At 46.3% G+C, this 26,721-nt stretch overlaps 1 pseudogene; it reads right to left on the bottom strand.

Moving 5' to 3' along the window:
- Nucleotides 1–2,034: 2,034 nt before the first annotated feature.
- Nucleotides 2,035–26,721, bottom strand: LOC130838578 (leukocyte immunoglobulin-like receptor subfamily A member 6; annotated as a pseudogene).

Genomic DNA, 26,721 nt, shown 5'->3' with positions numbered 1-26,721 from the left:
TCATTCTTCCAATCCAACAACTTGGTATATCTTTCCATCTGTTTGTGTCACCTTTGATTTCTTTCATCAGCATCTTATAATTTTCAGGTCTCCTCACTCCTTAGGGAGGTTAATTCCTAGGTATTTTATTCTTCTTGAAGCGATGGTAAATGGGATTGTTTCTTCTATCTCTTTCTCTGATCTTCCATTGTTAATGTATAGAAATGCAACAGATTTCTGTGTATTTATTTTGTGTCCTGCAACTTTACCAAATTCCTTGATGAGAAGTAGTAGTTTTCTGGTAGCATCTTTAGGGTTTTCTTTGTATAGTATCATCTCATCTGCAAACATAACAGTTTTACTTTTTCTGAAGTATTTGCTGTGACTGATCAATGGCCACTTTGATGTAAATTCAGTCCGTAGCCTAGGGGGTGGCTTCCCCACTGTGCTTCATCCCCACCTCACTAAATCGTATGAAAATAATGACATGTCATGGAGCAAAGTGCACCACTTCCCAATACTGAGGAGTAGACATGAGTCACTACATGAGAATCGAGAGGGACACGGCCTGTGTTCTAGCAGTCCCTGTGCTTCCCACCTGACAGCACAGCCCACCTCACCTGGTATGTAACGACCACGGGGACCACATGGGAGTTTCCCTTCCTCTATGTATAAGATTCCACAAAGTTTTGCTTCTCTAAATTCTATATGTTCTCTCCTTCTGAATTTGATATAATAGAATAACCCTACACACACACTCAAATTTTTTCTTTATTTATTGACTGTCATGCTTGAGAATTGATCTGTATTACTGTAGTAGATCAACTTTGTGAATTTTTCTGGCATATAAAACCCTATTGCATGTTTACACCAGACCATTCACGCTTGCTGAGACTGCTTTTGATGATGATGTCTGACACGCCGGCTCATCGTCAGTCATCTTGTGCACATGTATTTGTGGTTCTGCACATGTTTTCCTCTTGGTTACACAGCTGAGGGTTGGAGCTGTGTCTCTTCCTTTTCATGTGCAATTTTTATTTCCTCTCCAATTTGACTGAGGCAATGTGCACTCCCATCTGTAAGATATTGGGGTTCAACATACACAGTGTTTCTCCTACAATCGACATTTCCATTGTTTTCTCTCTGCCTCTCATGTGGATGGACTAGGACTTTGGCATCATAATTTCATGGAAACCAGGCATAAAACTGCAGTGGAAATGATATAATCACGATGTTGACTGTGAAGGACACGTCTGTGCACATTGGTGCCATCAGTGAGGGGTGCCCCAGCTGGACCAGACTCACTTCCTTGGGAGACAGTTCCCCTCATTCCCTCCCGCTCTGCCTCCAGTGCATTCACACAGCCATGTTGAGGTTGGCCATGAAGAGAGTATTTACACTAAAGCAAGAGTCAAATGCCACACATCTGGGCTTTTTACAAAGTGATATATTCCTAAGTCCATTTACCAGTGCAGCACCCGGCTGTCACATCAAACGCCAGGGTGTTCCTTCACACTGATGGTGTTTGGAGAAACTATACCAGGTGTCATATGATGAGGAGAGAAGGGCTTGAGGGGTCCAGAGAGGGTTTTGGGGAAGAGTTTTGGATTTACCTGTTCCAAATTTGGCTCCAATTTCACCTATTTATTTAGTTACTTGAACAACATTTTGTTTCTGAGTGGACAGAAGCGAATGTGGAAATTAAAAATAAAGCAAAATGTATTACATGAGAGTGGACCAGAGCATGAAGGTGTGTAAGGTGTGGACACAGACCCGCCATGTGGGATGTGCCTCGTGTCACAGGGCTGAGAGCAGACGGGGCCATCAGGGAGAGGCCTCCATGGTGGGGAGGGAAAGCCCCACGGTTCCTAGAGGCAGAGCCCTCCCCAGGGACTCCCAGACCTGCTCCTGCACCCACACCCTGTCTCTCCCTCCATGGTCTTGGCAGACAGTTCACACAACACACGCTGCAGACGCCCTTCCAGAAGCTCCTGGGCCCAGGAGGTCACGGCCAAGGCTCGACCACTCTGGACGGTGCGTGGCTCCCTCGTGTGCTCAGCTCCTGGCTGCACCTTGGGTTCCTCCATGGCCGTGTCGAGCCTGAAAGAGCAGAATCCCGAGGCCCAGCAGGATCGTGGCAGCCATGCCTATCCGGATGAGGTTCTCCACCGTGTGGTCTGCGGGGGGTGAGGCTAGGAATTGTGCATAGAGGGGTCACAGAGGTCAGGCAGATCTGAATCACCCCAGAATCCAGGATGTCTCCCCAGGGCACCCGCCACCCTTTGACAGGCTGTGACCCTCAGAGCCCAGCCCCATATCTGAGCATTTCTTCTACTCACCGCTCATGGGATGTGACGTGTTTTGTGATGGGCGGGTGGTGTCAGCTGCTCCTGAGAGTCACACAGTGAGGGTGTGAGTGAGGCGTTGGGGGGACACAGCCCTTCTCTGGGGCTCCGTGTCCTCCGTGCCCCCACTTCTCATGTTACAGGGTTTGCACGGGTCCTTACTGATCCCCCCCTGGAGCGTGCCAGGCTCCCTCTGGCCTCCTGGAGGATTTCCTCCATTTCCTCTTCTACTAAATTATTCTCCACACAGTCTGATATATTTAGAGTGAGATACACACACTGATGCAGACATGTGTTTTCCCAAAGCGACGTAATGTCAACAGGTAATAAAAACCATATTTCTGTTTTCTTGGATTGTGAAATATATGGGAGAGCAGTAAAAAACTGGACCATGTACAAGATGAAAAATGTGGAATTATGGACAAATATTGGTAAATGTCTGTGTAGGGGAATAAGTTTAGTATTTAAGTAAAAACAGATATATGTTTAACTATATATAGATTTACATTTATATACATTTTAGTCATAATGTATTACATATATTACATATTATATATAAAATATATTAGTACACCTATATCCATGAACTACTAAAGTTGCATGTCATTTTCTAGATATAACCACTCAGAGCAGAGTGAGAGGAAATTAATGCATTTGGTTCAGGTTGGGTCAATTACTTCAAATAAATTGGTGATAAGGAGGCAGAACGGTCTCCATCTGTTTTTCAATAAGGAATCAGGTCCAGTCTGTGGGATCTGGCGAGGGGGCAGAGGAGAAGGGGCAGCAGATATTCAGGTACTGAGCGCCTTTGGGAAAGAAGAGCTTTGGCTGGAAAGAGGAGAGAGGCCCAATCATCATCTTTCTGTATCTTTTTGCACAAATTTGTAAATTTATATAAGCAAGCAGAGCTGAAAAGCTCTCAAGCAGAGAGAGAAATAACAGAGATTGTGCGCACAGGTGGAGAGGAGACAGGGATGCACACAGGTGTGCTGTTCACTCATCCCCTGAGTGACTCCGGGAGCCCTGCCCAGTACCCCTTAGTCTCAGGTGTGCCAGGAGCAGCACGGAGGCCTCCGGGTGAGCACAGGAGGGCCGTGCAGAGCGGCGATGCTTCACTCTATAAGAGAGTGTCCAGGGGGCTGGGACCCCCAGGCGTCACATTCTGAGATGGAGACTTGGGCTGGGGGGCTCTGTCTTCTAAGCTGAGTCTAATCACATTCCTACCTGGTTCACCCACGTCTCACCCCATCCTCTCCACACTTTATCTCTGCTGACAGTTTAGAGATGGGGCTGAGGATAGTCAGTCCCCCAGCTTTCCATCCTCTCCTGGGATGGACTCCCCTCTGTGGAACCCCCTTCTGTGTCCCCTCATTTATTACATCCCAGACTTTGTTGAAGACAGAGCCCTGAGCTGGCTGAGTCAGAAACGACAGGATCTGGGGCCCCTCACCTGAGACCAGGAGCTCCAGAGGGTCACTGAGGTGACTGAGCACTGCCTCCCATGGGCCCACCACTGCCTCCCCACCCAAACTCTTACTCACCCCTCTGCCAGCCTGACTCAGTGGTGGGTAGGAGCCCCCTGGGTATCAGGATGGGGAGGAGGAGTAAGGAGTAGGTGCTGCTCTCCCCATATCAGCCCGCTGCTCCTCCCCCTGGGTGGATGCCAACACCTCCATCTCCATGAACCCCTCCCTTCATATAACAGCTTCAGAGCCACCAAAGCCCTGTGGTCCCCCCACATCTCTGCCTGACCCCCAGCCACCTGGGACATGAGTCTGTCCTTAAGAATCTGAGGACATTAGATCCTCCCAGACACTGTGAAACTGCCCTGTGGAGACCTGTGCTCCCTCTGAGTAAAGAGCCCCTGTGACTCACCAGTCGTTGATTTAGGGCCTGTGGGTGGGGGGCTGGGGTCCCCAGAGGGTCCTGCAAATCAGCACAGGAAGGGGCTGGGGCTGACCCTGGAGTCCCCGCCTCACTAAACTCTTCCCCGATGCCTCCCATGTGGCCTCCCCAAGACCCTCCCACTGCCCACTTGTCATCTCCAGGATCCCGGGTGAAGGAGAAGGGGTGGGTGGGAGGGCCTCTGAGAGACAACCCCCCCCGGGTGACCCTCCCTCACAGCCCTCTCACTCTTACCCCAGCCCAGAGCTCTCAGAGGACAGAGCCCTGAGCTGAGTCAGAAAGGAAACAATCAGGTCCCCTCACCTGAGACCACGAGCTCCAGGGGGGCACTGGGCTGTGACAACAGGTAGGGGTCACTGCTGTGTGAACTGTAGCACTTGTAGGTCCCCGCGTGGGCTGAGGTCGCAGGACTCATGAAGAATTTGGCCTGCGACTGACCATCTCGTTGCCTTGATATAAGACGCAGGGGTGGATGGGTTGACCCCTCCTTAGACAGAAGGAAACTGTCCCTCCAGATCCATGTCTGACACAGGAGGGCCACCTTCTCTCCTGAGGCCACCGTGGGGCCCGGCTGCACTGAGAGGAATGGTGCAGGGAGCCGTCCTAGAGAGAGGAAGGGGTTGAGGGGCTGCTGCCCACCTGGTTCTGCACTGAGACTCAGCAGGGCCTCCCTGAGGACCCTCAGCTCTGTCTGTTTCTGTTTTCTCTGAGTCTCTCCCTCTCCCCACCCACCCCTGTCTTTCTCTGTCTCTCCTCCTCCCTGGAAACCCCTCCCCCTGGTCCCAGCATCACCCCCTGAGGCTCCCCCACAGAGCCTGTGCAGAGTCTGAGTCCCTGAAGGACCTGCTGGCTCCTCACCTGCCACCAGGATGTCCAGGGGGTCACTGGGGGCCGACCACTCGGAGGAGAGGTTGTGTCCACCATAGCATCTGTACCGGCCCCCATGGAGGCCACTCACCTGGCCTAGGGGGAAGTCAGCCTGAGAGAGCCCAGCCTGGGGCTGCCGGACAGGGCGCTGGGGGAGGTCCTGTCCCCCCTCCTTGGACAGAGCAAATCTGTCATACCCGATGTCAGAGCGACACTGGAGGGTCAGGTTCTGCCCATAGGCCAATACAGGGCCCCCCAGAGTCAGAAGGGAGGGCTTCCCAGACACACCTGGGGAGAGACCAGCCCTGGGTTGTAGGGGCTGGTTCCTCCCATGAACCCCCTTCTCCCGTCCTGGACCCCAGGTCTCACTGTCTCACACACTCTGTGTCTCTGTTGTGTGAGCCCTATGCTCCCCTCACTCCTCCCTCTCAACTGGGACAATCGTAGGGGTGAGAAAAGCATTTAATAACCAGTCTTATGCCTCAAAAATTGTGTGGCCAGGATGGGACTTCCTCACCTGAGACTAGGAGCTCCAGGGGGTCACTGGGTTCCGACCACACTTGGGAGGTGTTCCTGTTAAAACCATAGCATCTGAATGTCCACCTGTGTGTGTGGGTGACAGGGCCCACAGGAAACAGGGCCTGGGTCTGCCCATTGGGGCGTTGCTCTGCATCCAGGGTCCAGGAGGACTTGTGTTCTCCTTCCTTAGTCAGAATGAACCTGTCTAGTCCCTCCCGTGAGCCACACTGGAGGGTCACGTTCCCTCCTGAAGTCACCACAGGGCTCGGCAGGGCTGCGAGGGTGGGTGTGCTATAAACTCCTAGGAGAGAAGGAGGCAGCTTGTTAAATAGGGCTCACACTCTTCTCCCCACCTCCAGGTCCCCAGCTCTCAGCCCCAAACTTCCCAGACTCCCCCTGCTTCAGCCCAGAACTGCTCTTCCCCATCCCCATGGCCTGGAGGTGGCCTCTTGTCCCCATGAGGAGGAGCGAGCTGAGACACCTGGGACACACTCACCTGCCTGCACCTGGGTCCTCAGGCCCATGCTCAGCCCTGGAAGAGAGATCCCTGTGAGAGAGTTGCCCTGAATCTGAGCAGCACCTCTCCTCCCCGTGAGCCTCCTGAGCCCTGGGGTCTCCTGACAGAGCAGGCCTGGCTGAGGGGAGGGGTTCCTCCCAGACTAGGGCTTCCCCTCCCCCTCCTCCATCTCACTGAGGCAGAGCAGGGCCGTGAGGGTGGGGGTCATGGCGTCTGGTCCCTGTGGTCCCGGCTGTGCAGATGGAGGAGACCACGGTGCCCTCAGGATAGAGATCCACAGGCTCTATCCACTCAGAGGCTGGTCCTTCCTGTCATGGGGTTGTCACGTCAGCAGCCCCACAAAGGGGAACTACATCTTCTTGAGAACTTTGCTTTCATTCCCATGACAGATCCAGTGCCTTCCTGAGATGCCCCTTCCAGGTGAGGGTGACCAGTGTACATCCTTCCTTCTCAGAGCCTCCCACAGGGAGGAAATGAAATGGCAAAAGACCAACAGCTAAGATGCATGTATTTAAAAAGGACATCTGTATCTTGACCCTTCATGGTAAATTAAGAAAAGGCAGATGCATTTGAGAGTGTAAGAGGGACCTTGCCAATGCCACCCCTCCCCTGGATGGCACAGAACTAGTCAACATCGAAAGGGAGACTGTTAAGTGAGTGCCTAGCTTCCAAGCTTTGTGAGACTCTTCTGGAGAAACCCATGACCCTCCAGCAGCACCCAGCATATTGAAGCAGGACCCCCATGACTGGGAAGAGGGAAGAGATTGGGAAAGAGGCAGATAAGAATCTCAAAGGGCATTAGAGGGGTGAAGTTCTTGTTGCTAAGTTCAGGACTCCGAAAGGAAGCCAGGAGCCTATTGATGAGGCTCTGGGAGAACATCCCTAGAGGATGCCCCCAACTCCCCAGCTATGAAAGCCACACCTCACCACAGACTGTGGCCAGCTCTTTGTGCATGCTCAGAAAACAGGCCAGGGTCTGTGGGCAAGGGAGAAACCACAAAGTTGTGGTGTAACACCACCTTCTGTGAAATGAAAGAGAGGTTTCCAGAAGCCAACCTGGGGTGTTGCAAGAAACAGAAGAGAAATACAAGCTTACAAATTTTGCAACAAGAAGGATCAAGAAGTGTGGGCTGGTGTGTCCATACAAGTTGGAGAAAATATCAGATATAAGAAGGACCAGTGAAAAATGTCTCCCACATGAAGTCAACACCTAAAGATTTGTGTAGGTGACAGCTGCTTCAAGTACAAGAGCAGCTATGCGAAACCGAAGGAACATGTAGAATTAAGGAAACATGTCATCACCAGAATATAACAATAATCCTCTGGTAACTGAACTCAAAGACGCGAAATTTTGCAATGTAGCTGGTAAAGATTTCAGAATAGCTGTTTTGAGGAAACTTGGTGAGCTACAAGAAAACACAGAAAGACAATTCAAATAAATAAGAAAAACAATACATGAACAAAAGGAGAAATTCACAAAACAAGAAAAAGCCTGAGGAAGAATCAACCAAAAATTCTGGACTTGAAGTGTTTAATTAATGAGAAATAAATAAATAAACAACAACAACAACAAAGACCTAGAGAGTGACTACAGAATAGACCAAACAGAAGATGGAATTGGAGCTGCAGGATAGGAACTTGAGATAATACAGTCAGAGAAGACCGAAGGAAAAAGAATGAAAAAGAGCGAAGACAACCTTCATGATCTATGGGGAACCATCTAATGTACAAATATTAGAATAATTGAAATTCCAGAAGGAAAAGAGTAGGAGGGGGGCAGAAGGCTTATATAAAGGAATGATAACTGAAAACTTCCCAAACCTGGGCAGAGACTTGGACATCCACTTTCACCATAATAAATCATCCATTATCTTAATATATCAATACAATGACTTTCCAAGACATATTATAGTAAAACTGTCAAAAATGAAAGACAGGGACTTCCCTGGTGGTGTAGTGTTAAGAATCTGCCTGCCAATGCAGGGGGCATGGGTTCTATCCCTGGTCCGGGAAGAACCCATTTGCCGTGGAGCAACTAAGCCTGTGTGCCACAACTACTGAGGCTGAGCTCTAGAGCCTGTGAGCCACAACTACTGAGCCCATGTGCCACAGCTACTGAAGCCCATGCACCTAGAGCCCATGCTCCACAACAAGAGAAGCCACTGCAATGAGAAGCCTGTGCACGACAACAAAGAGTCACCCCCACTCACTGCAGCTAGAGAAAGCCCGCACACAACAATGAAGATCCAATGCGGCCAATAAATAAATTTAAAAATTAATGCAACTTTTATCTATATTAAAAATCAAGTGATTCTTAAAAACAAAAACAAAGAAAAAAAAAGGACAAATAGAGAATCCTAAAGGCAACAAGAGAAAGATGGTGACCTACGAAGGAACCTCCATTAGATCATCAGCAGATTTCTCAGGAGAAATGCTACAGGCCAGGAGAGTGTGGAAAGCCATAGTCAAGGTGTTGAAGTTAAAAAATTCTTTTCTAGCAAGAATGGTGTATCCAGCAAGTGATCCTTAAGATACGAAGGAGAAATAAATACTCTGTGATTTCTTTTCCTGTCTTCGTGTGTGTGTATGATATCGTTATCTAGTTTTTGTGTCACAATGATGCTGGCCTCATAGAATGAGTTTGGAAGTATTCCTTCCTTGTCAACATTTGGGAAGATTCTGAGAAGGATTGGCATTAATTTTTCTCTAAATGTTTAGTAGAATTTACGAGGGAAGCCATCTAATCTTAGGCAATTCTGTGTGGGGAAATTTTTGATTACTGATTCAATCTCTTTGCTTGTTACTGCTTTCTTTGGGTTTTCTATTGCTTCCTGATTCAGTCTTAGTATGTTGCATGTTTCTATGAATTTATCCATTCCTTCTCAGTTATCTAATTGGTTGGCATTTAATTGTTCATAGTAATCTCTTCTGATCCTGTGTACTCGTAATTCTGTTGTCTTAATTGTAATGTTGCCTCTTTTATTTCTGAATTTGAGTCTTCTGTCTTTTTTTTCTTACTTTAGCTAAAGGTCTGTCAATTTTATTTATCTTTTTGAGTAACCAACTCTTAGTTTTGTTGATATTTTCTATTCTGGTCTGTATTTCATTTATTACCACTCTGATCTCTAGTTCCTTCCTTGTGCTAACTTTGGGACTGCTTTGTTCTTATTTTTCTCATTCCTCGAGGTGTAAAGTTAGGTTGTGTATTGGATATCCTTCTAATTTCTTAATCTATGTATTTATCACTATAAACTTCTCTCTCAGAATTGCTTTGTAGCATCCCATAGGTTTTGGTATGTTGTGTTTCCATTTTTATTTGTTTCAAGATATATTTTTTAATTTCTGTCATGATTTCTTCTTTGACCCATTCATTGGTTGTGAGTTTGTTGAGTTCCTCATGCTTATAAATTTTCAAGCTTTACTCTTTTGTTGATTTCTACTGTAGTTTCACAGTATTGTGGTCAGAAAAGATACATAGTATGATTTCAGTATTCTTAAATTTGCTAAGACTCCTTTGTGTCCTATCATATGATCTATCCTGGAGGATGTTCCATGTGCACATGAGAAGAATGTTAATTCTGCTGCTGTTGGATGGATTGTTCTGAAAATGTCTGTAAGGTCCATTTGGACTAATGTGTTATCCAAATCCATCATTTCCTCACTGATTTTATGTCTGGATGATCTATCCATTGCTGAGAGTGGGGTATTGAAGTCCCCTGATATTGTATTGGTTATGTCTCCCTGCAGTTGTGTTCATAGTTACTTACTATATTTTGTAAGTTGGGTGTATACATAGTTATGAATGTTATATCTTCTTGATATATTGACCACTGTAGCATCATATAATGACATTCTTTGTCTCTTGTTATTGTTTTTGGCTATTTTATCTGTTATAAGTATAGCTAAACCTGATTTCTTTTGGTTTCCACTTGCATGAAATATCTTTTTTCATCCCTTCACTTTGAGCCTATGTGGTGAATCTCTTTGTCAGCAGCATATAGTTGGGTCTGTTTTTTAATCCATTCGGCCACTCTGTGACTTTTGATTATTGAATTAAATCCATTTAGAGTTGTTATTGCTAGGTAAGAACTTACTGATGACATCTTACTTCTTCTTAATTACTTCTTGGTTGTTTTGTGTTTGCACTTGTTCTTTTTCCTTTTCTTTCTGCCTGCATTTTTTTAATTGGTGATTTTGCATGGTGATATTCTCTGTTGCCCCTTTGAAAAATATTTTGTAAATTTACTGTAGATTTTTGCTTGTCATTACCAAGAGGCTTACAAAAAACATCTCATAGATGAAAAAGTCCATTTTAAATTGATAACAACTTATCTACATTTGCCTAAAAAGGCTTCGCCTTTTTACTACCCTCTTTTATTTTTTGATGTTACAGTTGATTTCTTTTTATGTTATTTATTTGTTAACAAATTATAGTATAGTTATTTTAATAACCTTTTCCTTTATCCTTTATATTAGGCATAGGTGGATTACACACCTCTTATAGAATTAGGGTTTTCTAAGTCTGGCTATATATTTTTCACTTTTACCCATGTGTTGTATACTTTATAGGTTTTTATGTCACTGATTAACATCTTTATTACTTCAGCTTGAAGAACTCCTTTTATCATTTCTTGCAAGACAGGTCTAGTGGTGATAAACTCCTTAGCTTTTGCTTGTCTGGGTAAGTTTTTATTTCTCCTTCATATCTAAAGGATAACTTTGCTGGATAGTCTTCTTGGCTGGCAATTTTTTTTTCAGTACACCCACCCCTCAATGGATCCCACCCCCTGCATTTTAAACCAGTGAAGGGAGGTGAGGGGCAGGGGATGTTTCTTCCCCAGGCTGTGCCCAACCTCTCCCTCTGCCATGACCACCCCCAACCCATCATCCCTCCAGCATCAGAGCCTCTGGAGCCCTGTGGTCCCCCAACATCTCTGCCTAACTCCTAGCACCCTGGGACACAAGCCTGTCCTTCAGTATCTGGGAGTAGGGGGCATTAGGTCCTCTGAGAGACTCTCAAAGTGCACGGGGTGGCCTGTGCTCCCTCTGAGCAAAGAAGCCACGTGAATCCCCAGTCATGGACTTGGCCCTGGGAGTTGGGGGGCCTGGGGGTGACCGTGGAGTGTCCACCTCTCTAAGCTCTTCTCCTACCTCTGCCCTTTGGCCTCCCCGAGACCCTCTCGCTGCCCACCTGTCACCTTCTGGATCACAGGTGAGGTGGGAATGTAGGCAGGTGTGGGAGGGCCTCTGAAAGGCAGGTGCCCTCTGGGTAACCCTCCCTCACAGCCCCTCTCAATCCCATTCCAGTCCAGAGCTCTCAGGGGACAGAGCCCTGAGCCGACTGAGTCAGAAGGGACAGAGTCAGGGGTCCCTCACCTGAGACTATGACCTCTGGGGATCACAGGGTGTGACACTACTGTGTGAGCTGTAGCACTTGTAAGCCCCCCTGTGTGCTCAGGTCATAGGACTCAAGGAGAATGCAGCCTGATACTGCTGATATCAACACTTCTGATCAAGATGGACAAGGGTTAGGGCTGGACAGAAGGAAAGTGTCCCTCCTGCTCCCTGACTGACACATCAGGGTCATGTCCTCTCCTGAGGCCACCTCAGGGCCCAGCTGCACCAGGAGGGAGGGTGTGGAAGGGAGCCATCCTAGAGAGAGGAAGGGGTTGAGGGGCTGCCCCCCAAATAGTTCTGAAGTGAGAGTCACCCTGGTCTTGCTCTGAGGACCCTCATCTCTGTCTCTCCATGTTTTCTCTGAGCCTCTCCTTCTCCCTGCCCATCCCCATCTTTCTGTCTGTGTCACTTACTTGGGACCCCTCACCCCTGGTCCCAGCATCACCACCTGGGGCTCCCTTGACAAGTCCTGTGTAGAGTCTGGGCCTCTGACGAAAGCTTCTGGCTCCTCATCTGACACCAGGATGTCCAGGGGGTCTCTTGGAGTTGACCACTCGGAAGAGAGGTTGTGTCCACCATGGTGTCTGTACCACCTTCCATGGGAGCTGCTCACATGGCCCGGGGCAATGTTGGCCTGAAGGAGCTTGGCCTGGGGCTGCCAGCTGAGGTGCTAGGGGAGGCCAACTAAGATAAAATATGAGAACAACTGTGGACCATGAATTGACTTTAATTGCGGGTATGGCTGTTTGAGGAGGTAGAGACCTAAGGCACGAGAACCAGAGAGACCCCTGGTGGGGAGAGGGATCATTCTAGAGAAGAAATGACATTCTAGGGAACTCTAGAGACAGGGACTGCCTGGAAGAAAGCAGAGAGGGGAAGGTGGTTGCTGACCATGCAGTGCTGTCCACTGTGAGAGGGTGTTGGGTTATGTCTGTAGTACAGAAGGAATGTAGAAGGAATAAACTGTAATAGTCAGATTGACTCATGAATATCATATATGCCACGAGATTACAGATGGCCTGAGAAGTGCAATATTTACAAATAAAAATAAGCTGTCAACAGTAAATTGAACTCCAATACTGTCTGTCAAACAATTTTAGATAAGTGGTTGTGTGCATTTATCATGTGGTCCTGGCATCCACAAAAACATTTAGAAAAGAGAAATAAAAAGATGTAATCTCAGTTTTACTTCTTGTCCTGGTATTTGGTTGGGGGCTTTGGGAGGAATTTGTTAGGTGTAAATAGTTCTTAAAAAAAGCAGATATGGGAAAGCACACGTATGTTAATTGGCTCATTATGTGAATGTTAATGAGTGTGAGAGAGAGAGAGAGTGTGTGTGTGTGTGTGTGTGTGGTGTAACTGCAGCAGCCTGGTTTGGAAGTAAGCAGAAGTGAGAGCTGAGGTTGGAGGGTCGCATCTGCAGGGTCACGAACAGCCTTCAGTTCAGATGGAAGAGTTTGGAGTTTACCCTGAAGACAGTGTGGACCATGGAAGGACTGCGGGCAGGAAGCAGACAGATTCTGAAATGGAAGTTAGAGAGACGGAACATGGAGGGTGAACTGCGGATGGGAGTGTGGGTCTGGAGTTCAGAACTGAGGAGCATGGTGACATGCCTGCCGCCGTGGTGGGTGTGGAGGGTAAGGTTCACTCCCTGCCTTGGTTGGGTAGAGACACCAGCTGTGCCCTCAGAGATACTGTGAACCAAGGGGTTGGAGAGGGAGCAGGCCTGCAGGCAGTGGGGTTGTGCAATACTCTTCTGCTCACACAGGAAAGCACAGCTCTTCTTCCTGGCCCTGGAGGGCAGCGTTTATCTCTCATACAGAGAGTGCCTTTCTTGCCACTCTCTGTGCACAGCTGAATTCCTCTCTGCATCTTCTTGGGGGAAATTATTTGAGGTATTTCTGCCTCTTCTGAGCACCTTTCAGTGCTGAGCATAGCTCTTCAGTTCAAACTGTGGAAATACTACAGGATTCAGACAAGACTGGTCCTCATGAAAGCTCCTGTAAAAGATACCTGTGTGGGGGCCTGTGCACGCGCGTGCACACAAACACACACTCGTTCAATATAAATTGTGGTGCTATTAACTTTCTGAATGGTTAAATCTACTTGCTCTCTGGACTCCCTTTCCTCACTTGCAGCATTGAAATTATAACCCCCACCCCCACAAACATCATACGAATTCACCTTGACTGAGATATGGAGGAACAAAACCAGTCATCACAGAGCCAGGATGAGACATTGGGAGACTTGAAAAATTGAAATGAGGGTTACGTTTTCCAGTGGAGCAGATGGAAGAATCAAGAAACAATGTGTAGAATTACCTGAATCATGACCAAAGATTCTTATAGTGACATAGAGAGATTATGGTCTTTTGAACACCAATTGGGGAACTGTGGAAAAATATAAACTTTGAAACCTGCTTTACAGCGCATGCAGCAACCAATGCCAAATGGAGTATAAATCAAAAGGTGTAAAGTTGAGTGAGGTTAGCGCCATGGTGGATTGATATGTTCCCTTTGTCTCTCCCCTTCAATTTATGACCAGTAAAACACCCACAGCTCAACTAAGGTTCTTCTCTTCAACACACCAGGATGCTGGAGGATTCCACATATCTGAACATTCAAAGATGGGTGGGTGGAACACATAGAGGAGGCAGAACCAAGAGTCCAGCTGAAATGGAGATTGCAATCCCAGTTATCTGGCTGTGCCAGCTGAGCCTTCAGCCACAAAGGACCAGGTAGCATCAGGGGAGTTGGTGCACACAACGCTGGCCTCCTGTCTGCAGCAACTCCTGTGACCATAAGTTAGTGGGCAGTAGTGGCAGGCGGCCTTGTTCCCCTGTCCTTCCAGCCACAGAGTTTCCCATGATTCCAACCTATGCAGAGAAAAAGAATGGGCTTGAGGACATGGGGGTTGTGGGGGAAGGGGAGGCTGAGACGAAGTGAGAGAGTAGCATTGACATATACACACTACCAAATGTAAAATGGTTAGCTAGTGGGAAGCTGTTGCATAACACAAGGAGATCAACTCAGTGCTTTGTGATGACCTAGAGGGGTGGGGTAGGGAGGGTGGGAGGGAGGCTCAAGAGGGAGGGGATTGGGGATATAGATATACATATAGCTGATTCACTTTATTGTACAGCAGAAACGAACACAGCATTGTAAAGCAATTATATGCCAATAAATACATAAAAAATACATTATTTAAAAAAAAGAAGAGGAAGTTTATGCAAAAAGGTCCTACTTCACAAAACAAGAAAAATCTCAAACAATCAAACATTACACTTAAAGGATCTAGAAAAAGAACAAACAAAGCCCAAAGTCAGTAGAAGGAAGGAAATATTAAAGATCAGAGCAAAAATAAATGAAATAGAGACTAAAAAGACAATGGAGAAGCTCAATGAAATTATGAGCTGATTCTTTTAAAAGATAAAGAAAAATGACAAACTAGCTAGAGTGAGGGAAAAAAAGAGAGAAGGCTCTAGTAAATAGAATCAGAAAACAAAGAGGAGAAATGACAACAGACACCACAGAAATAGAAAGTAGTATAAAAGAATATAATAAACAGCTATATGCCAAGTTGAAAAACCTAAGAGAAATGGACAAATTCTTAGAATTATACAACCTTCCAAGACTGAATCATGAGGAAATAGAAAATCTGAATGGACTGATGAAGACAACAGATTTTGAAACACTAATTTAAAAATCGCTTCCCCTCCATCCCCTGCCAAAAATCCAGGGCCAGATGACTTCACACGGAAAGTTTACCAATCATAGAAGATTTAATACCTATCCTTCTCAAACTCCTCCAAATAATTAGGAGAGAATGCTTCCTAATTCATTTTACAAGGTCAATATTACCTTTGTTCCTAAGTCAGAGACAACACACAAAAAAATATTACAGGACAATATCTTTGATGAACATCGATGCAAAAATCCTCATCAAAATATTTGCAAACTGAATACAGCGGTATGTTAAAAGGATGATATACCTTGATCAAGAGAGATTTATTTCAGGAATGCAAGGATGGTTTCACATCAATAAATCAAACAGCATTATATACCACATTAACAGAATGAAGGATAAAATCCATAGGGTCATTTCAATAGATGCAGAAAAAGTATTTGACACAATTCCACAACAATTTATGATTTTTAAAGAAACTCTCAATAAAAATGAGTCTAGAAGAAATGTACCTCAATTTGTTGAGGCCATATATGACAAACCCACAGCTACCATCATCGTTCATGGTGAGAAACGGAAAACTCTCCCTCTAAAAATCAGGAACCAGACATGGATGCCCACTCTCCCCATTCTCCTGCAACATAGCATTGGAAGTGCTAGCCAGAGCAGTTAGGCAAGAAAAAGAAATAAAGGCATCCAAATTGGAAAGGAAGGAGTAAAACTCTCACTGTTTTCAGATGACATTATCAAATTATAATTTGAAATATAAAGCAAATGTATTAAATTGCAGGATACAAATCAACCTAGAAAAATATATTGTATCTTATATGCTAACAAGTTAGCAGAAAGAGAACTTTCAAAACAATCCCATTGTGTTGCAAAAAAGAATAAAATACCTAAAAATAATTTAACCAAGGAGGCAAATGACCTGCACACTGAAAACTATAAGACATTGTTGAAAGAAGTGGAAGAAGACACAAAGAAATGGAAAATAATTCCATGCTTATGAATTGGAAGAATGAACAGCATTGAATTGCCCATATTACCTAAAACAATCTACAGATTCACTGCAATCCCTATCAAAATCCCAAAACATTTTTCACAGATATAGAAGGAAAATTTTAAAATGGATATTGAACCGCAAAAGACTCTGAATACCTAAAGCAATCCTCAGAAAATAGAACAAAGCTGGAAGTATCACACACTCTGATTTCACACAATATTACAAAAGCTATAATAATAAAAACATCATGGAATTAGCAGAATATCTTCCCACACAGTAAAGGAAACCATCAACAAAACTAAAAGACAACCTACCCTTTGGGAGAAGATATTTGCAAATGATATATCTGGTAAGAGGTTAATATCCAAAATATATAAAGAGCTCATACAACTCAACAACAACAACAACAAAAACTACCCAATTAAAAATGAGCAGAGGAACTGAAGACATTTTTCCAAAAAAAGACATACAGATGGCCAACAGGCACATGAAAAGATGCTCAACATCACTAATTATTAGGGAAATTTAATGACAAACCACAACAAGGTATCACCTCACACTTGTTCAATGGATATTACCAAAAAGAAGAAATAATGTGTTGGTGGGATGTGGAGAAAGGGAAATCCTCATATACTGTTGGTGGGAATAGAAATTGGTGCAGCCACTATGGACCACAGTGTGGAGGTTCCTCACAAAATACAAAAACACTCATTTGAAAAGATTTATGTACCCCTGTGGTCACTGCAGCATTATTTACAATAACCAAGATATGGAAACAATCCAGTGCCCCTCAATGGATGAATGGATAAAGAAGTTGTGGTATACACATACATAAGATAGAATACAACTCAGCCATAAAATGATGAAATTTTGCCATTTCTGACAACATAGATAGACCTTGAAGCTATTCTACTAAGTGAAATAAATCAGGTAGAGAAAGGCAAATACCATACGATTACACTCATGTGTGCAATATTTTAAAACTTAAAAAACTTAAACAAATGAAACACACAAAACCAAAACACGTAGATACAGAGAACAGAGTAGTGGTTACCAGAGGGGAATGGGCAAGGGAGTAGGGTGAAATATTAAAGAGGGTCAACTGTATGTTAATGGACAGAAGCTTAATTTTTGGTGGTGAGCACTCTGTAGCATATACACAAGTAGAAATATAATATTGTATGTACAAAATGTTACCAACCTATGTTACCTCACTAAAAATAAATTTTTAAAAAGTTGTAGAGCTTCCCTGGTGGTGCAGTGGTTGAGAATCCACCTGCCATTGCAGGGGACATGGGTTTGATCCCTGGGTGGGGAAGATCCCACATGCCACGGAGCAACTTAGCCCGTGTGCCACAACTACTGAGCCTGCGCTGTAGAGCATGTGAGCTGCAACTACTGAAGCCCGTGCACCTAGAGCCTGTGCTCCACAACAAGAGAAGCCACAGCAATGAGAAGCCCACACACCACAACGAAGAATAGCCCCTGCTCACCACAACCAGAGAAAGCCAGTGTGCAGCAATGAAGACCCAACACAGCCAATAAATTAATTAATAAAAAAAAGTTGTAAAATGAAACTTCTGCTGTTTTGCAAAAAAAAAAAAAAAAAAAATTGGAAATGACCATCCCAGCTTCTGGAAGGCAAATTTCTGTTATTTAAATGGACACCAAAGCATGAAACCTAGAGGAAAATTTGGTACATTGAAGTATACTAAATTGAATATCTCTGTCTTTCATAGACACCAGGAAAAAAGAGAGATGGCTAACAAACACATGAAAAGATGCTCAACACCACTAATCATTGGAGAAATGCAAGTCAAAGCCACAATGAGGTATCACCTCCTGCTGGTAGGAATGGCCTTCATCAAAAAATCTAGGAACAATAAATGTTGGAGTGGGTGTGGAGAAAAGGGAACCCTCATGCACTGTTGGTGGGAATGTAAGTTGGTACAGCCACTATGGAAAACAGTTTGGAGGTTCCTTAAAAGACTACAAACAGAACTTCCATATAACCCAGCAAACCCACTCCTGGGCATATACCCTGAAAAAACCATAATCCAAAAAGAAACATGTTCCATAATGTTCATTGCAGCACTATTTACAATAGCCAGGATGTGGAAGCAACCTAAATGCCCATCAACAGATGAATGGATAAAGAAGATGTGGCATATATATACAATGGAATATTACTCAGCCATAAAATGGAATGAAGTGGAGCTCTATGTAATGAGGTGAATAGAACTAGAGACTGTCATACAGAGTGAACTAAGCCAGAAAGAGAAAAACAAATACCATATGCTAACTCATATATATGGAATTTTAGAAAAATGGTACTGATGAACCCAGTGACAGGGCAAGAATAAAGATGCAGATGTAGAAAGTGGGCTTGAGGACATGGGATGGGGAGGAGCAGGCAAAGGGGAAGCTGGGACGAAGTGAGAGAGAGGCATTGACATATATGCACTACCAAATGTAAAATAGGTAGCTAGTGGGAAGCTGCTGCATAACATAGGGAGATAAACTTGATGATGGGTGGTGAGTTAGAGGGCCAGGATAGGGAGGGAGGGAGGGGACATGGGGATATATGTATAAATACAGCCGATTCACTTTGTTGTACAGCAAAAATGGGCACAACAGTGTAAAGCAATTATATTCCAATAAAGAGCTTAAAAAAAGAAAGACCCAATGCAGCCAATAAACACATAAATTAATTAAGAAAAAAGTTGTAAAATAAAACTTCTACTCTTTTTTGCAAAAAAAAAAAAAAAAAGATGGAAATGATCATTCCAGCTTCTGGAAGGCAGAGTTCTATTATTTAAATGGGCACCAAAGCATGAAACCTAGAGGAAAATTTGATACATTGAAATACACTAAATTTAATATCTCTGTCCTTCATAGACACCAGGAAAAGAGAGGAAAGTAAACCACACAATTGGACACGATGGGAGAAGACATTTGCAGTGCCTGAATGAGACATGGACTGCTGCTATTCAGAGCATTGAAGAAGTAGCTACAAATCTGTAAGACAACAGCCTACAGTAGAAAATAGTGTATATATATATATATATATATATATACACATATATATATAAAGAAATTAACAAGCAACTGACGAAAATTAGCATCCAAATTACAGGAATCTTTCCAAAAGGGGTTAGCATCATAATTCATCAGGAAAATGTACATTAAATCACATGTGGTACCAATACAGACAGAGTGGCTAAGGTAAAAAGCAGGAAACACCGAGAGGAGGGTTGACAGGGATGTGGACCTACAAGGACCGTCAGATGCTAGTGAAATGGTGATGGGAGTGAAAATGGTGAGGCCACTCTGGGTAACTGCTTAGCCACCTCTTGTGAAGATGAACGCGCCCAAACAACCACAGCGGGCTCTCCAGTTTTTCCAGCAACATTTGATGGAAAGAGTCTCCTTCCTCCTGTGCTTTGTCTCAGCACCATTGTCAAAAACCAGCTGATTTTATTTGTGTGGGTGTATTTTTTGACTCTTTATCCCATCAATCTATGTGTCTGTCTTTTAGCTAATGCCCTTTATTACTTTATAGCTTTACAGTAAGATTTGAAACTGAATCCTGTGAGCCCTCGCACTATGTTTTCCTTCAGAATTGTTTTGGTTCTTCTACTCCTTTTGCTTTTCCATATAAATTTTAGAATCAGCTGTCAATATGTAAAGTGTAATCATGTGATGCTTCATCCTAGGTGATGGTTTTGAAAGTATCCCTAAGAAGATGCTTTATTCCACAGAGTAGGAGTTGGGTGGTGGACTCTTTTGTCCTGGAAAGTTCAGGATTATTTGAGCATGTATGTTTCTCAGGGTCATCCACCCAGATACTCCAACCTTTCAGTAGAGTTTTACATCCTTCCTTAAACAGTGATTTTGACATAGGGCTATTTCACCTCTTCAGGCTATGACCCATCCTCTTGGTGTGTTTGGGAAAATCCAGCAAAGAATCAGCCCAAGACATTCATACATTTTTTTGTTTTGCTTTGTTTTGTTTTGTTTTTTGGCTGCATTGAGTTTTTTTGCTGCGTGTGGGCTTTCTCTAGTTGTGGCGAGTGGGGGCTACTTTTTGTTGTGGTGTGCAGACTTCTCAGTGCAGTGGCTTCTCTTGTTGCAGAGCACAAGCTCTAGGCACATGGGCTTCAGTAATTGTGGCGTGTGGGTTCAGCAGTTGTGGTGTGTGGGCTCTAGAGCTCAAGCTCAGTAATTGTGGCGCACAGGCTAAGTTGCTCTGTGGCGTGTGGGATCTTCCCAGACCAGGGCTCGAACCCATGTCCCCTACATTGGCAGGAGGATTCCCAACCACTGTGCCACCAGGGAAGTCCCACGTGCATCTTTTTTTGTGATGAAAATAATTGAGCACAGGGGGAAATCTCAACGCACTGACAGGATTAATCTGTCTTCATCTTGTCTTCAGCTTGATCATTTCTCTACTTCCAAGAGTCTCCATACTGGGACCTCAGATGAATTAAGGACCTATTACCCTTTTCAAATGAGATCTAGTTTCCTCCTGTGGAATGTTTTCTCGGTGCCCATAACTCCAATAGAGGATAAAAGGTCTACTTATGCTTAAAATGCAGTTGTGCTGCATGTAAGCAATTTAAGATATATACCCATAAAATATTCCACATAAAATATGTGAACTATAAATTCCTATTTATATATTTCATCTTGTATAAATTCAAGGACCACTGCATAAAATACATATCTGGGAACCCACCAGATGGCAGAGGGTGGGGGGTAGGCTGGGAGGTGGAGCTGTCCATGACACGGTGCTGAAATCACCCTCAGCCTCTCAGGACTTCTACACAGATGAGAGGTAGCATGGAGAGATGGTGGTCATCCATGAACTTCAGGAAGACCCTCTAGTCACACATGCACATTTCTGGTCAAGGCTGGACCAGGTTGGCTAGTATATCTTTCCTAAACAAGGTGAGCTGTCCTGACCTCTGGATTCTGACGTGAGGATTTTGAATTTTCTTGGAGGCATCACGTTGGTGATATTCACTAGTCAGACAAAGTGCTAAACTCCCACTGGAAGCTTTAATAGCAGAACTTTGGATGATGTATTTCTCAGCAGTTAAATGGAAGTTCAAGAGACAATATGATCTTTTTATTGAAGTATAGTGATTTACAATGTCGTGTTAGTTTCTGGTGTAAAGGAAAGTGATTCAGTCATATATATATATATGTTATACATATAAATATAGAGAGAGATTTTTAAAATTCTTTTCCATTATGTTATTACAAGATACTGAATATTGTTCCCTGTGCTATACAGTAGGTCCTTGTTCTTTATCAAGTTTATATACGGGGATTTGTATCTGCTAATCCCAAACTCTTAATTTATCCCTCCTCCCCCTTTTCCTTTGGGAAAAATAATTTTGCTTTCTATGTCTGTGAGTATGTTTATGTTTTGGAAATAAGTTCATTTGTATCATATTTTAGGGTCCACATGTAAGTGATATCGTATGGTATTTGTCTGACTTACTTCACTTAGTGTGACAGTCTGTAGGTCCATCCGTGTTGCAGCAAATGGCGTTATTTCCTTCTTTAATGGCTGAGTGATATTCCATTGTATATATGTCCCACATCTTCTTTATCCATTCATCTGTCCATAGACATTGTTTTGCTTCCATGTCTTGACTGTTGTGAATAGTGCTGCTGTGAACATTGGGGTGCATGTATCTTTTCAAATTAGAGTTTTCTCCAGATATATGACCAGTAGTGGGATTGCTGGATTGTATGGTAACTCTGTTTTTAGCTTTTTAAGGAACCTCCAAACAGTTTTCCATAGAGGCTGCACCAATTTCCATTTCTATCAACAAAGTAGGAAGGTTGCCTTTTCTCCACCCTCTCGCCTTTAATTAAAAGGACACATCTGTGCACATAGAGGTCATCAGTGAGGGGTGCCCCAGCTGGACCAGACTCACTTCTTTGGGAGACAGTTCTCCTCATTACCTCGCACTCGGCCTGCAGTGCATTCACACAGCCGCCTTGAGGTTGGCCACGAAAAGAGTATTTACACTAAAGAAAGAGACAACTGCCACATATCTGGACTTCTAAAAAATGATATATTCTTAAAGCCCATTTAATATAACAGCACCTGGCTGTCACTTCAAACACCAGGGTGTTCATTCACATTGATGACACCTGGAGAAGCTATACCAGGTGTCATGTGATAAGAAGAGAAGGGCTTGAGGGGTCCAGAGGATTTTAGGGAAGAGTTTTAGATTTATCTGTTCCAAACTAGACCCCACTTTTGCAATTCATTCAGTTACTTAAACCATATTCTGAGGGAACAGTTGGGAACAGATGGAGGTGAATAGCACACAGAACAGATGGAGGTGAATAGCACACAGAAGTGAATGTGGAAATTAAAATAAAGCAAAATGTCTTACATGAGAGTGGACCAGAGCATGAAGGTGTGTAAGGTGAGGACAGAGACCCGCCATGTGGGATGTGCCTCGTGTCACAGGGCTGAGAGCAGACGGGGCCGTCAGGGAGAGGCCTCCATGGTGGGGAGGGAAAGCCCCACGGTTCCTAGAGGCAGAGCCCTCCCCAGGGACTCCCAGACCTGCGCCTGCACCCACACCCTGTCTCTCCCTCCGTGGTCTCGGCAGACAGTTCACACAACACACGCTGAGACACCCTTCCAGAAGCTCCTGGGCCCAGGAGGTCATGGCCAAGGCTGCACCACTCTGGACGGTGCGCGGCTCCCTCGTGTGCTCAGCTCCTGGCTGCACCTGGGGTTCCTCCATGGCCGTGTCGAGCCTGAAAGAGCAGAATCCCGAGGCCCAGCAGGATCGCGGCAGCCACGCCCATCCGGACGAGGTTCTCCACCGTGTGGTCTGGGGGCGGTGAGGCCAGAAATTGTGCACAAAGGGATCACAGAGGTCAGACAGATCTGAATCACCCCAGAATCCTGGACGTCCCCCCAGGGCACCCGCCTCCCCTTGACAGGCTGTGACCCTCAGAGCCCAGCCCCATATCTGAGCATTTCTCCTACTCACCGCTCGTGGGATGTGACGTGTTTTGTGATGGGCGGGTGGTGTCAGCTGCTCCTGAGAGTCACACAGTGAGGGTGTGAGTGAGGCGTTGGGGGGACACAGCCCTTCTCCGGGGCTCCGTGTCCTCCATGCCCCCACTTCTCATGTTACAGGGTTTGCACGGGTCCTTACTGATCCCCCCCTGGAGCGTGCCAGGCTCCCTCTGGCCTCCTGGAGGATTTCCTCCACTTCCTCTTCTACTAAATTATTCTCCACACAGTCTGATATATTTAGAGTGAGATACACACACTGATGCAGACATGTGTTTTCCCAAAGCGACGTAATGTCAACAGGTAATAAAAACCATATTTCTGTTTTCTTGGGAGTGTGAAACGTATGGGAGACCAGTAATAAACTGGACTACGTACAAGATGAAAAATATGGAAGTATGGACAAATATTTGACAATGTCTATGGAGAGGACTAAACTTAATATTCATGAAAAGAAGATATATGTTTAAATATTTATATGGATATAAATTTATATACATTTTAAGTATAATATATTACATATATTACATTATATATTATATAATATGTAAATATATTAGTACCCCTATATCCACGAGATAGTAGAGTTACCTGTCTACATGTCTATGTACAAGTATTCACATATAGACCCATGTCTTTGACATATGTGTGTGTATGTATATATATACATACATATATATGTGTGTGTATATAAATCCTCAGAGCAGACAGAGGAAATGAATACATTTGGTACAGGTGATGAAGAGGCAGTTTCCCAAACCAGTTTCAGTCTGTTCTCTGATAAGCAATGAGGTCAGGTCTGTGGGATGTGAACAGGGCGCAGAGGAGAAGGGGGAGCAAATATTTGACCGCTTGATGCATTTGAGAGAGAACAGAGTTGTCCAGACAGAGGAGAGAGGCCCCGTCATCATCCTTCTGTCTTTTAACAAAAATTTGTGAATTTATTTATATAAGCAAGCAGAGGTGAAAAGTTCTAAGAGAGAGGAATAGCAGAGGCTGTGCACACAGGTGCAGAGCAGACAGGGATGCACACAGGTGTGCTGTGCACTCATCCCCTGAGTGACTCCGGGAGCCCTGCCCGATACCCCTTAGTCTCAGGTGTGCCCGGAGCAGCACGGAGGCCTCCAGGTGAGCACAGGAGGGCCGTGCAGAGTGGCGATGCTTCTCTCTATAGGAGAGTGTCCAGGGGGCTGGGACCCCCAGGCGTCACATTCTGAGATGGAGACGTGGGCGGGGGGCTCTGTCTTCTAAGCTCAGTCCAACCACGTTCCTACCTGGTTCACCCACGTCTCACGCCACCCTCTCCACGCTTTATCTCTGCGGACACTTCAGAGATGGGGCTCAGGGTGGGCAGTCCCCCAGCTTTCCACCCTCTCATGGGATGGCTCCTCCTCTGTGGAACCCCCCTCTGTGTCCCCTCATTCATGACGTCCAAGACTTTGTTGAGGACAGAGCCCTGAGCTGACTGCGTCAGAAAGACAGGATCCGGGGCCCCTCACCTGAGACCAGGAGCTCCAGAGGGTCACTGAGGTCACTGAGCACTGCCCCCCATGGGCCCACCACTGCCTCCCCACCCAGACTTACTCTCCCCTCTGCCGGCCTGACTCTGTGGTGGGGGAGGAGCTCCCTGGGTATCAGGACATGGGGGAGGGGGAGGGGTGAGGATCAGGGTCTGCGTCACCACACCTGAGGCCGCGGCCCCTCCCCCAGTCTGGAAACCACCTCCCTCTCCATGACCCCCACCGTTCATCCACCAGCCTCAGAGCGCCTACAGCCCTGAGGTCCCCACACATCTCTCCTCGACTACCAGACTGTCTTTAAGGATCTGAGGGCATTAGATCCCCCAAGAGACAATGAAACTGCCCTGCGGTGGCCTGTGCTCCCCCTGAGCAAAGAGCCCCTGTGACTCCCCAGTTGTGGAATTGAGGCCTGTGGGTGGGGGGGGCTGGGGCCCCCAGGGGTCCTGAGAGTGAGGACAGGAAGGGGGTGGGGCTGGGGCTGACCCTGGAGTCCCCACCTCACTCAACTCTTCCCCGACACCTGCCCCGTGGCCTCCCCAGGACCCTCCCACTGCCCCCCTGTCACCTCCAGACCCGAGGTGAGGGAGAAGGGGTGGGTAGGGGTGAAGGCCTCTAAGGGGTAATTCCTCTCTGGGTGACCCTCCCTCACAGCCCCCTCACTCCCACCCCAGCCCAGAGGTCTCAGGAGACAGAGCCCTGAGCTGACTGCGTCCGAGGGACAGGGTCAGGGCCCCTCACCTGAGACCAGGAGCTCCAGGGGGTCACTGGGTTCCGACCACACCTGGGGGGTGTTCCTGTTAAAGCCGTAGCATCTGAATGTCCACCTGTGTGTGGGGGTCACGGGGCCCACAGGGAACAGGGCCTGGGTCTGCCCATTGGGGCGTCACTGTGCGTCCAGGGTCCGGGAGGACTTGTGTTCTCCTTCCTTAGTCAAAATGAACGTGTCCAGGCCCTCCCATGAGACACACTGGAGGATCACGTTCCCTCCTGAGGTCACCACCGGGCTTGGCAGTGCTGAGAGGGTGGGTTTGCTGTAAACTCCTAGGAGAGACGGAGGCCGCTTGTTAAGTGGGGCTCACACCCCCTCCCCTCCCCCAGGGCTGGGCTGTGAGAGGGACGCAGCCCTGAGCGCAGACCCCCTTCCTGAGGGCAGAGCCTGAGGCTGGGACCCCTGAGTGTCCCCTCACCTGTCACCACCAGCTCCAGGGGGTCACTGCGCTCTGACTGGCCAGTGGGGCTGAGATAGGAACAGTGATATCTCCCTGCGTAGGGCTCTGTCATGTGTGGGATGGGAAAGTTGACCTTATACCTGGCCTCCATTAGGGGCTGTGTCTTCCAGGACTCCAATATTCCCTCTTTATTAAGTCGAAACTCCTGGGCCCCCCAGGTCCCCTGACACCAGATGGTCACAGGGCTCCCCCAGGGGATCACAGAGCCTGGCTCAGCCCAGATGGTGGGTTTGGGGAGGGTCCCTGGAAGGAAATCAGAGGTGGGGTCACAAGACATGCCCACCCCCAGGTGCCCAGCTCTCAGCCCCGAACCTCCCAGACTCCCCCTCCTTCAGCCCAGACCTGCTGCTCCCCATCCCCATGGCCTGGGGGTGGCCCCTTGTCCCCGTGAGGAGGAGGGAGCTGGGACACCTGGGACAGACTCACCTGCCTGCACCTGGGTCCTCAGGCCCACACTCAGCCCTGGAAGAGAGATCCCTGTGAGAGATTTGCCCTGAATCTCAGTAGCACCTCTCCTCCCCGTGAGCGTCCTGAGCCCTGGGGTCTCCTGACAGAGCAGGCCTGGCTGTGGGGAGGGTCCCTCCCAGAGCAGGGCTTCCCCTCCCCCTCCTCCATCTCACCGAGGCAGAGCAGGGCCGTGAGGGTGGGGGTCATGGCGTCTGGTCCCTGTGGTCCCGGCCGTGCAGGTGGAGGAGACCA

The sequence above is a fragment of the Hippopotamus amphibius genome, chromosome 16 (genome assembly GCF_030028045.1).
Source record: "Hippopotamus amphibius kiboko isolate mHipAmp2 chromosome 16, mHipAmp2.hap2, whole genome shotgun sequence".
Classification (NCBI taxonomy): Eukaryota; Metazoa; Chordata; class Mammalia; order Artiodactyla; family Hippopotamidae; genus Hippopotamus; species Hippopotamus amphibius.
This window is presented reverse-complemented; position numbering and strand designations above follow the sequence as displayed.